This window comes from Micropterus dolomieu, linkage group LG20 (genome assembly GCF_021292245.1).
Source record: "Micropterus dolomieu isolate WLL.071019.BEF.003 ecotype Adirondacks linkage group LG20, ASM2129224v1, whole genome shotgun sequence".
In the NCBI taxonomy this organism is placed as follows: Eukaryota; Metazoa; Chordata; class Actinopteri; order Centrarchiformes; family Centrarchidae; genus Micropterus; species Micropterus dolomieu.
The window spans coordinates 31,032,265-31,045,283 of record NC_060169.1 but is presented as its reverse complement, the minus strand read 5'-3'; the positions used below and the strand labels follow the sequence as shown (position 1 = coordinate 31,045,283).

Sequence of the window (13,019 nt, the reverse complement as noted above, 5' to 3'; positions counted from 1 at the left end):
TGTGTTTCTCCTGTAGTTATTATATATATATATATTACGGTTACTGTACTTTCGCTGCTTTTGTATAGTATCCTATCATTTTACATTTCTGTGGGTCAACCTGAGTTGTTCCTCGCTGTCGCCGAGTTCACAGAAACGTGAGAAGCTCCCACATTGGCCCTCCAGGCTCTGAATGAGGATGTTGGCTACAAAGCAACAAGTTAAACCCCAGCGTCCAGCAGCCATTAAACAGCTTCTCTCAGTGCCAGACACCGCTGAGAGATACAAAGTAACGCCGGGGTCTATTCATATCAGTCTAACGTTACAGTTAACGACGGTGCTACATTGTACATGACTCCTCTTACCTCAAGCAGATGAAGCTCAGTGTGAAGAAGCGGCAGTTTTTGGACGCATAATAATCCTCCCTGTGGATGGACTAAGTGTTTGGGGCTTTTTAAAAAAGTTTGAACTATAGAAATGGATGAACGGCGGCGTGGGTCTTCCACCAAAGCGTCCCCGTTCAGAAGCAGGAGGGCTGACTGAACTTTACAGTTGTTAGTGTTTCCCAGGACAACTCGGGGTGGAGGAGGAGTCTGTAGGAGGGCTATTATAAGCCCTATTTGCATTGACTTTCTTTTAGGAGTTCAGTCTCTGTCCTATCCTCTATATTCCTATATTCCTCTATCTGGAATATTTTCAGACTCATGAGGTAGGCCGAGCTAACGTAATTGATTTAAAATGTAGCCTATACTTGAGGTGAAGTATTTTAACTGTAACTGTGTCGCAGGCCCTCTTCAGCAGTAAGATGAAGCTAGCACAAATATATTATCATCCTGTGTGTGTGTTTTCACAATAAAAGTAGTAATTTCAAATGCGTTTTACATGCGGAAGCGCTAGTGCAGCATTTTAAATTGTCTCCCGCATCGACCTGTCCGGTGCAGCATATTGGGTTAAATGATATCCTAGAATTAATTTAAAAAAAAAAGAGGGTAAATTATTATAACAAATTTGTTTTCCAACCTTCTTTGGTCTGACCTCATGACTAATTTTTGTGAATGTTTTTACTCAGTGTGTTGATTCTGGAAGTAGCCTACTAAAATTGCACTAAATCAACACAAGAAACACACGTGGTTGTTCTGGGAAAGTTTAATGTCGTTTTGTAGCATAGCCAATTTGTTTTGTGTTCGTTTGTTTGTTGTTTTGTGGGAACTAGACTTCCCATTGGCTTGTTAAACATTTCTTCGCTTTTATTTTGAAGGCACCGCTCAAGGCCAAAAAGCTCTAGCTACTTCTGCTGTTGTGTTGACAGAGATCCTACCATGTTTCCAAAAATAAAGGAAGACGTATGATGAAGTATGATAAGTATGGAGTATGATAAATGCGTTCGTGCGTAATATGTTCACATTTAATTGCAGTTTTGTTCAACCGTTATGAGTCATTCAGGTAGTCTATCACTTTGATGTCGCCACAGCTCTGTACTTTCTCCACCACTGTAATGGCAAACTACTATTCTGAAAGGGCAACTATATATCATATCGTAGTCTATGATCATATCCTGTGGGAATGTTAGGCTGTAGTACTACTATATAAGGATTTAAATGCATTAACTTGTAAGGTCACTAAATCCACTATTCAGTACAGATACTGTGTCTGAATATCATATGAATACCACAGTGATTCATGCCATACATTATAGTAAAGTCACTGATTATTACAGCAGTCAGATTATATCTTTTCTATCTTTTGGTTTCTTTTGGTTTTTCATGGATAACTAACTTTTCTCCGGTTAGTAATGTATCAAATAGTGGTCCATGTCTTTGGCCAAGTGGTCACACTATAACCAACTGTCACAAAAGTGTGAATCACAGATATTTGGATTGGCCAACTCCGTGTTTGTAATGCTCAATAGGGAGGTCTCGTCATGATTGCATACAGGATATCACCTCTCAGGCACAGGAAGAAAAAACTCTTGTGGTTTGAACTGCCCTCTGCTGGTTCAGAAGCCCTTCTGCAAAGATCTCTGAAAGCAGGGAAACACATTGTATAGATCCATGGTTGTAGTTTGAAGTAAAGGGACCCCAAACTCTCTTCAGCCATTTCCAGCCATTAGTCACATGTTTTTGTTAAATAGTACTTAACTAATGCAAGGTGTAATGGGTCTTCTAACAAAATGCGTTTCATATGAAATGCTATATGTTTGCCATGTAAGAATCCCCAACTGGAGGTTATGGTTTACACTCCTTTTTGTCTATCATATACTCATAATGCATTGGAAAAGCAAAAAAGACTCTGTTTTACCTCACAACAAAACAACTCATGCAGTATGCGTACTTGTCTAAAAATGGTTTCCTTATATACAGAAATGATTCCCCACATTTGATAAGCTCTGTTTAGCATTCAAATGCCTCAATTCCTCAGAAGCCCACTGGTGTGAAATATGTTCTACTCACCACGTGTCAACCCTCCATGAAGAACAAATTGCACAAAGACTAGACCTTGTGTGTTTGTTGTAAACACACTTATAAAGGATGCATTGTTTAGAATAACCTTGCTTTTCACCTTTTCTCTGCATAAGGGTGATCAGGAGCATTCATTCCCTGGTTTTAGTTGAATAAAACCAAACTGTTTAATACCCTCCATCAGAAATCAACAAAATTCAGAGCTTGAATTAGAGCTTGTAAATAACACGACCTATTCAAAATGGATCACACATAAGACAAGGATGTGTTTAAAACCATTCCTTTCCAGGGCACATATTCGCCTGATTGGCATCTTTGGAGTGACATGAAATGAACAGAGCTTTTATTATGTGGCTGTGAAAATAAAAATAGTGGATTTCAGCCTTGCGAGCCCCCACGTTCGGGTGAAATCCCTGTTACTAATGTCAGAATGGCCCATGGGGCTGGAAACGGGGAGTTTTTCTATGAAACAGAAGGAGATTTAATGACTGCACTTCCTAAAAAGATTTTAATCATTTTATGAGCCAGCTATGAATCCACATTGATGGCTGGTCGCCTGTAAGAGCAGACTGACCAGATCAGATTCACATATATTTCTAGTTCCCAATTCAGAATCTAGGATTCAGTCTGTCTCATTTCACTCTCTCAGCATAGCTTATCTGCTGGATCATAACTGTGACAAAAGCATTACCGATGAATCACACTACTGTCTACTGGCTTTTCCAAATAAATGCCTGTTGCCAGAGAGGGAAAGGCACAATAAATACCCTGTATTCTGCTAGCAGACAGAACAGAGAGACTTACATTAAGCCTGATGGATAGACAAGTATAAAATAAAAACTGCAAATGTTTTACAGTAAAATTAAATTTCTGCACTATTTTTTTGTCTAGAACTATATTCACACCCCATAACACCTAAAGCTACAGCCAACCGTATTACTGTCTTTAAAGCACAACTTTCTGCAAAACAAGCTGGTATCTGGCACCTCATCAAACACATGCACACAGTGTTACAAACACACCAGGTATACAGTTTCCATCACTGTATGAGAAATTGAACCACTGAAAGGGTGTTTCAGAGCCCCAGCAGGCAGCCAGGCCTACTTTCCATCACAAGCATCTAAGCTCTGAGCTTTGTGTCTCTCCTCCACCTGTAACCAGCCGAGGGTTAGATATATGGCAGGTGGTATTGAAAAGAGTCCCTATTCACCGCCATGCTGAGCTGCACTTAGACACATTATTGCAGTCTGGAGGAGGAGTGAAGGGACGTGGGGGGAATGTTGAAGCAGGGCGGTCTGCAGACTGCCAGAACATGAGCGAGACGGGGAAACAAGCATGACACAAAGAAGTACATAGCAGCCTTTGTGCCACAATAAAAGGAGGTTTTGTAAGTTGGAGGACTTGGATGGAGGAGGATGGAAGAGATAGTGCTGAAATACCCCCGGCCAGAGTAAACACTTGGAGAGAGAGACAAAAACACACTAGCTGCAGCAGGAGGGAGGAGGGGGAGAGAGAGAAGGAGTGAGAGCTATATCATTTGACTGAAGTGTCTTCAGAGTGCAGCATATACTGTCTCACAATTCTGTGGAAAGCTTCTTACATTCAGCAGCGCTGTCCACATTTCTTTTCACTAGATCTGGGCCGTAAGGATTTTGTTGTTTTTCTTCAGTTAAAGCTTCACTGGGAAACTTCAATAACCAAATTATGTAATATTTGTCAATAAACTGCAGGCTAAGTTGCCCATATACAACATCCTGGCCAGTTTGCAATTAAATTTAATTAAATTATTTTTTTATTATAATCTCACCTTAATGTCCATTTATTAGATGTCCTGTTGTTTTTGATCATATCACATGATCTCCATCAGATGTCTTGAGGTGAGACTGTTTTGTCAACAGCTGTTGCCAAGGTCAGGGTCATACCACCTTAATTTTAAGCAGCACAAACAAGATGAAAACAAAATTTTATTAGCACCTCATAAGGGGTTTTGTGGTAAACATACTCACATACAGTTGTCTGTCCAAAACTCACTTTTCATTGATCTATCTTGTCAGTAAATGCTTAGGGAAATATCTGGCCCTTTAGCCTCTATATGCATGATTGTGTTCACCATCTGGTCAATAACTTTGTAGGTCTGCCATTTAATGCTGGCCACGTATAGTGTACAGTGGGTTATCATGTTTTTTTGCTGAAAACAGCTGCCTGCTGTGGCTGGAAACACGGTTGATGAGAGCGCTGAGACTAGTAAATTTGCAGCTCTCTCTCACATAGTCATTTGATCCATTGTTAATATAAAAATATTAATTAGTGTAGCTTTAAGTTACATCAACTGAAACCACTTATTTGAGAAATGTATCAAGGCTAAAGCTAAAAATCTCTCCATGTGTAAATATTTCACTTCTTTAAAAATTCCGATGATTGTTATTATAAGTTGACACATTTTGGACATTTTAGAACCTCTTCTTGTAATTGTATTTTATTTTACATTATCTATCTTAACTGCAAACTCCCAGGGCTTTTTACACAACTTTATTTATTTTACATTAATTCATCTATCAAATGTATCTTCCCTAATCAGAAAGTTTTAATGACTTTCTATTATCTGTGGTAGTGCCTTTCTCAGTTATGAAACTTCTTTGATGTTGTTTTTTTCTTTTCTCATAAAGATCAAAAACATCTCTGGGTTGAAGCTGTCGGTTTTCTTGGCAAGACACTTCACTCAACTGCCACCCATCATTTGTTTTAGCAGAAAGTTTTACATACTAACCCTACAGGTACAACAATTCTCAGGGTATTTCATTCAAATTCTCAATAACTGTCAGCTTTAAATATACACTGGATGTGAGATTTTCCAGCAGCTCCAGCTCTTTTTTTTTTCATCTCGGCATGTAAAAACGTCTCAGAGCATCAAAAGGTAGCTCAGAATTATCCTGATAGTGTTTGGTCTAATTGTACAGATAACAGCATACAGTCATGCTACTGTCATTCATCCAACATTGCCATCCCACAGCTAATATGATTGCTTCTGTTAAGGGATAAATCTGCTGAAATTGTTTGTCTTTTTTTTAATAAATCCCATGAAAACCCCAAAACCAACAATGATCTTACGAACAAGTATTTCCTGTGTTACTGATGCCTGATTTAGCTTATTGTGCCGTAGACCTCTATTGTTGTCTAAAAACAATTTAAAACACAGCAGTGAGCCGCATCCAAATACTCTCTGGAGCACCAAATGTGTATTAATCCGCTGCTAAAAAAATAGTCCCCGGCAAATATACAATTTACCCCTGCTTGTGGAACATTTGTTAAAACTACAGTGCCCAGCTGTTTTGGGAAATGACTTTACTTGAACAACTCATTTGTGATTTACGTACAAACCAGTGGGTGTGTGTGCAACAGACAAGGTAAGGAAGTCATAAAGTTTTGAGAGACATTGTTGGTTTTTTCATAATGGTCTGTATTTTTCACGAATGCACAATGAAAATGTAAGGATACGAGAAGTGTGGTGGCCAACAAAGCCAGGGAGGCTTGTTGGCAGAGCGTTGAGAAAATTCATAAGTAACCTTACAGTGTTCTTTTTGTAATACTCTATTATGGACTCTTATGTTATATTTAATATGATTTAGATATAACGTACAACGTGCATATTAGGGCCACTGTAGGTTTAAAGAAATACAGAGCCAAGGGAGATGGTTAATAATCCGAGAAAAAAAACTCTATCTACAAGTAAAAAAAATTTATATTCTCTGACATTAAAGTCATAAAATTATGAAAAAAACGTATCGTGTTTTTTATCAAGAAGCCAGGCTGCAACATCACACTACAGATGCAACTGCTTGCCGTGTACTATGCCTGCAGTGGGAAATCTAATTGTACTTTACAATCGGATTTAGCAGTGAGGAAATACTTTTGATTTCAGCCAACAATCACCATGTTATCATATACATCTAGACTTTAGAGATTGATGTGAATTGGGCCTAATCAAAAGAAACACAACACAGTGATTTGGATTTTTTTCTGATAAATGTATGACTTTCATCTCAGAGAATTTCCGAGTTTTGTTCTTGAAGCCTAAATTTACCACTTTTACCATGTTTTTCTCGGATTATTAACCATCTCCCTTGGCTCTGTATTTCTTTAGGACACTGAAAATATGTGAAAACAATTAGGATGTTCTAATAATCCACATGATCTACATCATAGAAATGTATTCTTTGATGAGTTAAGATCTACTCTCTATAACACAGAGGTTGCAGGGTTACCTGTATGAATGCCATGCTACTGTGTTAGGAATAACTTATTTTCAACTGCAACCCCAGTGGAAAGTGCACGTGGCAGTAAGTCAGGATGAAATCTAAAAATATTCTATCAAATAGTGTGTACAGCTGTCATCATTAACACTGAGCAAAGATGTGGTGTGTAGCCTACACTTATAATAGCCTATTCATGTGTATAGGGTAACATTGAGTTAACCACGTAGATAGCCTGCAAGGATCAGTTTAGATATGCAGCGTAAATTTCCCTGAGAGCATGCTTCAGGTGGAACTTTTCCAGTAGTACGGGTTAATCGAGAAGTTAAACCCAACATCACAAAGTTACCCCTGAAGTTACCTGGATAGGCCAGTTACCTCGCTTCAAAGTTAGTTTAACTTTTGACCTCTTATTAAAAGCATTTGTCACCATGATTATAAACCATAAACTGGCTGAGTATTAGATTACCACTGATGGCCCTAGTTGGCATAAATGTGTGTGTATCAAGGTGAGGCATGGTGCAGCTTTCTAGTTTTCACTGTCAGTGGTCAGTCAAAGGCCAGATCTCAGGTCAGAGGTTTTTATTAATTTTAATTAGCAGCGTTTATGAATACCTTCAGTCCCTGTCATGCCCACAAGATGTCAGTGTCTGTAGTGCTCCAGGTCAGTAAGTCCAGTTGATCCCATCAGCTGGGATTTACTGTCTTTGGGGAGTCTAAACACACCACAATACAAATCACTGTCCCACAAACTCTTTGTGTGTGTGTGTGTGTGTGTGTGTGTGTGTGTGTGTGTTGCGTGTGTTGCGTGTTGCACCAATCATCCTGAATGGTAAAATAACATTTTCAGACCTAGGAATGAATTGTTCAAATGATATTCAATGTAGTAATTCTGACTGAATTTTCTGCTGAGGTCAAAGTTTACCAATCTGTGTCTTTGTCTAAGTCTTACTTATGTACTTATGTACGCGTGGATGGGTTCACCCATGCAGTCCTGTGTGCACGCCAGAGACCAGGTCAGGTGACTTAAGCCGAGCTGGTGTGTCCAATCAAATGAGAGGGATTTGTGGCGGTCGGACCCAAGCTGCCTCCCACCCACCTCTACATTCCACCTCCATTCACTAAAGCCCAGCAGATTACCTCCCTCAGATCTACCCCTCTTTAATTAGGAGCAAACAGGAGGAGTGAAGGTGCAGCGACTTCAGACAGAAAATTCAAAAGAAGCTCAGAGAGGGCCAGACTTTTAGTTCTGCTGACACATAATCTCAAATTTCATCTCTCTGAATATTTCTATGTAAAGATGTCAGTCTAGTGGTTTAAAATATACTACATTAAGCAAAGTTTACCCAGTGTGAGAGAGAAAAATCCATTTAAAATTTATTACTACCACCTCTACAATGTCATAAAGTTAATCACTTACTCTAAAAGGTATCATCATTTGGATCATATTTTGCATTATCAATCACAACATAAAAGGAGACCTTTTCACCATGTGTGATTTTTAACTCTTTACCCCATGCACATTGGACAACAAAAGGGAGACTTCCAGGGTGGTTCTAGGACTTGCCCTAGCCCTGAGACCCACACCATGATGCTCCTAAAATGTTTTTTAAAAGAACGTGCACCCTAAAAAATGTTCCACCGTCTCCATTAAGGCAAAGTGAGATGGAAACAAATTGGGCTAAACTAGCAGTAATTGCAACAGCAGGGTTTTACTTGCTGTGTCTCTCATCTGCCTTGTTATCTTAAAGTTATTTTGTGCTCACATCCAGAAGATGAGGCACTTAAGAAAAAGGCAAGAGAACTGAAACTTGAGTGGGCGATACACAAACCCTGAGGGGCTTATGAACAGTACTTCAGATCAATCTGACTGAAAGCAAACAACAGCAACATGTAACAAATTTCATGAAAAGAAAGAAAGACAGAAAATGATTTCCTTAACCGAAGTCAATTCGACCCAAATTATATTTTAAATTCCATGCATTTCACTGACTCTGTAGAAAAAGCTTTAAATCCCTGATCATTAACAAGCAGCTAATTGCAAGGATGTCAGGGCCCAGAGGAAACAACATCTATATGACCCTGGACTCATCATGGAGTTTGCTGGAGGAAAATAATAAAGTTAAGCAGCACACAGTGGTTTCAAGTTAGACCAGTAGGAATAGGAACCCGGGGAGCGGGCTTATCACTTTTTCCCAGAATCCTCCCCCTGGAATCTATTAATTTCTTCGATGTTTGCATGAGACGCCTCTGCGATGCAGCTTGCTCGCCACTGCGGGGATTGTGCGGGCTGGGTCCCTCCTCCTGGCGCAGGCCTAGCAGGCGCCATCAACTGTAATCCCAATGTGTTCACCAGAGGACGAAGCTCTGCAGATGAAGGGCAGAGGCATCAGGGAGAATAGCATTTTACTTTGAACTTTCGCTCTCAGGGTAATTCACAACTGCGTGATCGCATCAAGATGGTCTCCAGTGACGTGAATTCACTTTTTATCTTTAACATTTACAGGACACAGGACTCGATTGTTGGGCCTATACTGGATTATTCAGTTGGAGAGGTCCAAATATGTCATGGTAGCGTAAGGATGAACTGCAGCATGTGATTGGTGGTCAGTGTGCCTGGATGGAGGGGTAAAGGGAGCCAAGGGCGGGGCCTGGAGGAGGGGTTAAATGGAGACTGGTGAAGACAGAGAGCATGGGGGCTAAATTTAGCCAATGGCTCTGCTGGGGTGGAGCTAATCCTCTTTGCACTCGAATTATCTGGCCTTCGGATTAGAGAGCTTTGCCTCTATGCAAGACATCTACTCTCTATAATGATGTCCCATAGCAGGCCGTACCATGTCCCCCGGTGGGGGTGGATGAGTTGGCAGACTGGCTGCTGTAAAGAATGAAGAAATTGTTTTAAGGGCCAAAATCATTCATTATTTGCTTTATATTGCACCATTTTATAGTGTAGTTTATAATAAAGTGACAGTTATCGTATTTTAATGTATATAGTGAACACTCTTAGGTTAAACTGGTCACAACCGGTAGACACTCGCAACCAGTGAAGAGGGGTTGCAAATAAACATCTCCTAATTTTAAGCAACAAAATATATAAATTATTGACTTAAGAAATCGTTGTGTTATTCATACACCATATGCTGATACCAGGCTGCTGCTGTAGAGGATACAAAAGGTGAGGAGTCTGAATCACAACTGCTCTTTCCAAGCTATAAATGTATAAATTCAAGTTATTGCACCGTGCATCAGATGATGATTATGATGATGTCCACCACCAGCAACAGTTGAATTTATTCAGATATTTTACATTTTTAAGTAAATGTGAAAATATCACAATGCAAAAATGCTCTTCACAGCTCTGCATTAAAATATGACTTCACTAAAAGTACAAATAAGCAAAACAAGTGCCTGAGAAAATCACAGTATCTGAGTAAATATACTTAGTCACATTCCACCCATGTAATGTCCACCACACAGCATACATTTCGGAGATTCAGTGTCTCGCTCAAGCACATTTGGATGCATCAAGTCTTTAACTTTCACATCACAGGAGGAGAGTCTTAACACCTCCAGTGAAAACAAACTACATAAAGATGTTTTTGGCTGTGTAAGACAGAAACTGAGGCCTGTTAAGGCCCAAGTGATACATTCATATATCAAATGCTTTTTATATTTATAATATACTATAATTTGGGAAGATCTTGGCATCAATCAACCATCATCCAACTGTAACTGCTTTTCTCTCAGTGGCCTCACTCCTCTCTACTCTCACAGTCCATATTTTCTATGTAAACCACAGGAATGATATGTGGTGCAGGAGAGCTATGATTATCCATCTCTGGCAGTAGGTGCCACTCAGACACATCCATAATCACCTCTGCTCTCATCCACACCCAACAAAATGAACCACCAGGCCTTCCTTCCTGCTTCAAGGGAAGAGGAATATTTTAGCCATTTGTGCTGATATGCTTATCTGGAGTTACCCGGGATGGATGAGCAGCTACAGTAGTGAGTCGACGTCTCACTCAAGGACACACTCACTCAAGGATGTGTCACTCAGGATGCTCAGACAAAAGGTCTCATCCCTACTGCTGTAAATATAGACAACCATTATCCAAATTTGCCATGACATTCCCCCACTGTGATGACACTGGTAGTGTAAAACTCTTGACAATGATTGCAGACCACTGGAGGATTCAAGTCTCCATGACAGCAAGCTTCTGCCCTGCTGAAGTGTCATTGAGCAACAAAACAGCTCCAGGGCTGGTGTTCTGGAGGCTGACAATGACCTCTGACCTCTCTGTAGAGGAGTGTTTGTAGAGATCAAGAGTATCACAAGCAATCCCTGTGGAGTGGCTCCACAGTTTGCAGTCACTATCGGCAGAGCCTGTTGCTATTTACACTTGAGGGACTGTACCATTGGGTCTCAGAGGTGGGGGGGTTAATTCCAGGGAGTTTCCTGTGGGGATGAGCTTTGGAGAGGGAGTGGTGGTGGGGGTGTGTGTGGTGGGGATCGTGAGGTTGGATCCTAATCCCTCAGCCTCGGCTGCAGCACGGCCTTAGGATAAACTGACATGTAGGCTTTGGACATATGAAAATGCTACTTGGACTTTAGCAATTTTATATTTGTGTTTGATTTGTTCAGAAATAATTTTTACAGTACGGGATGTCAACTCTGGTAAGTTTTTTTCTCAAATGTTTGCTGCATTGTGCCATTTCATTTGTGTTTTTTTTTGTTAGTCAAAACAGTGAGGAAGTGAGGGATAATGTAGACTGAAAAAATACCCGTGGTGCCATGATTTGGTGGTTAGTTTTATCTGTTGCAACAACATCAGAATGCAGCAACAGTTATATTTCAGCCATCATCATTGCCATGTATATAACAAAATTCATAGACATTCCAGTCTATTAACACCGCTCATCTTTAGATGGTTTGCTACACATAGTACCATTTGTCAAATTCTTCAGCTAAAGCTGATTGTAGAGATGTGTAGAAAAGAGGATACTCTCATGTCAGTTTGAAGGTCTCCCATTGCATGCAGGAGGAATCTTTGTTATCAGGATCTATTCAATGCAGCATATTTTTGGTAGCAAAGGTATTGGCATGAACAACAAACATGTTGCTATTAAATGTATTTGACAGGTTAGCAGGCAGGTTGTCCCCAGAAATTATGGAGGATTGTCCTTTGACCTTTTGAAGTCACAGAGGAGCTGAGATTAAAATGAACTGAGTTGTTGCAACATACAATATGTAGTTGATGCATTCTAATAGATGTTTATTTTTCAAAAGTGCATTTGTAATATCTCAGAGCCAATCAAACCCCTCACCCAGCTACTTACTGGATCCCTGGTGGTGCAAACTGGTAGTAAAGGTCAGTCATTTTTATATCAGGACAAGCAATATCTTTTGAGGCAATAAGGTTACAGTTATGCTGATGACATCATGTGCAGGTGTCATGGTGCCCTGATGTGCTGATAAAAACATCCTATCCAAAAAAAGAAAGAAAGAATGGATCACAATAGACACATCTGTGTTTAAAGGGTGAAGTACGCTGTAGAATTTATTAATGATTTTGTCCATTTCCATACTTCCCAAATATATTACAGCTCATATCCAAGTCCCTGGATGTGCAAATATGGGTGAAGAAAGTGAATAAATAAACTTCCCCAACTCTCAGTTACTACTGATGAGGGATCCCTGAGCAATGCACTTCCAGATGATCAAAGGAAGGCAGAGCAAGGCGCTTGGAGCTGCCCTCTGACCAGCAGTGGAAGAGCCTGGTTATACTGAGTGAGTCCCAGGTGACTGAAAGAATCAAAAGGAAGCTATACCTGAAGAAAAAGGTCTTCAGCTGCTGGCCCCAGAGCAACTCAACTCCTGCATCTACTGTGTGTCTGCCAACAGCATTTCCTCCAAAATCTGATACCACAGCATTAATATGTAACTCCACAAGTGTGCACGGTTCCGTAGCTCTCGGTAGAACAAGCTACAGAAAGTGATGAAGCGAAGATGACAAAGTTTGGCTCATTCAAACTAATAAATTATCTGAGAGGTAAAAGGTCACTTGTGAAATTGAGATAGCTTCTTGTAAATTATGTTGTGACCTCTCTGCTTCACGTTAAACCTCAGACTCACATTGATTTTCACGATTCAAAGAGGCTCTTTGACTTTTCAACACCGGGGACGCACTCAGAGGGAGGCAGATCGTGACCTATTCAAACTCTGCACAGTCATAAATGCTGTGTGTGTGTGTGTGTATTTGTGTGGGGTTTTTTGTGTGTGTGTGTTAGGGGTAAGTGGGGCGGTGGGGGGGGGGGGGGGGGGGGGGGG

General features: G+C 40.3%; 2 protein-coding genes across 15 annotated transcripts in view; one reads left to right on the top strand and one right to left on the bottom strand.

Moving 5' to 3' along the window:
• Nucleotides 1–697, bottom strand: part of LOC123958478 (A-kinase anchor protein 13) — a 106,910-nt gene extending 106,213 nt beyond the window's left edge. For 2 of the 6 annotated variants that reach the window (XM_046031815.1, XM_046031817.1), the window contains exon 1: nt 345–696. The gene's annotated coding sequence lies outside the window, so the exon portion shown is untranslated. Of the gene's footprint in view, nt 1–344 lie in introns of all 6 variants that reach the window. The other 4 variants (XM_046031816.1, XM_046031820.1, XM_046031818.1 and 1 more) reach the window with 3 other exon arrangements.
• Nucleotides 1–13,019, top strand: part of sv2ba (synaptic vesicle glycoprotein 2Ba) — a 40,948-nt gene that overhangs the window by 12,896 nt on the left and 15,033 nt on the right. Inside the window, exon 1 of one of the 9 annotated variants that reach the window (XM_046031832.1) lies at nt 11,230–11,366. The exons of the other annotated variants lie outside the window; for them this stretch is intronic. The gene's annotated coding sequence lies outside the window, so the exon portion shown is untranslated. Of the gene's footprint in view, nt 1–11,229; nt 11,367–13,019 lie in introns of those variants that run through there. 9 annotated transcript variants of the gene reach the window in all.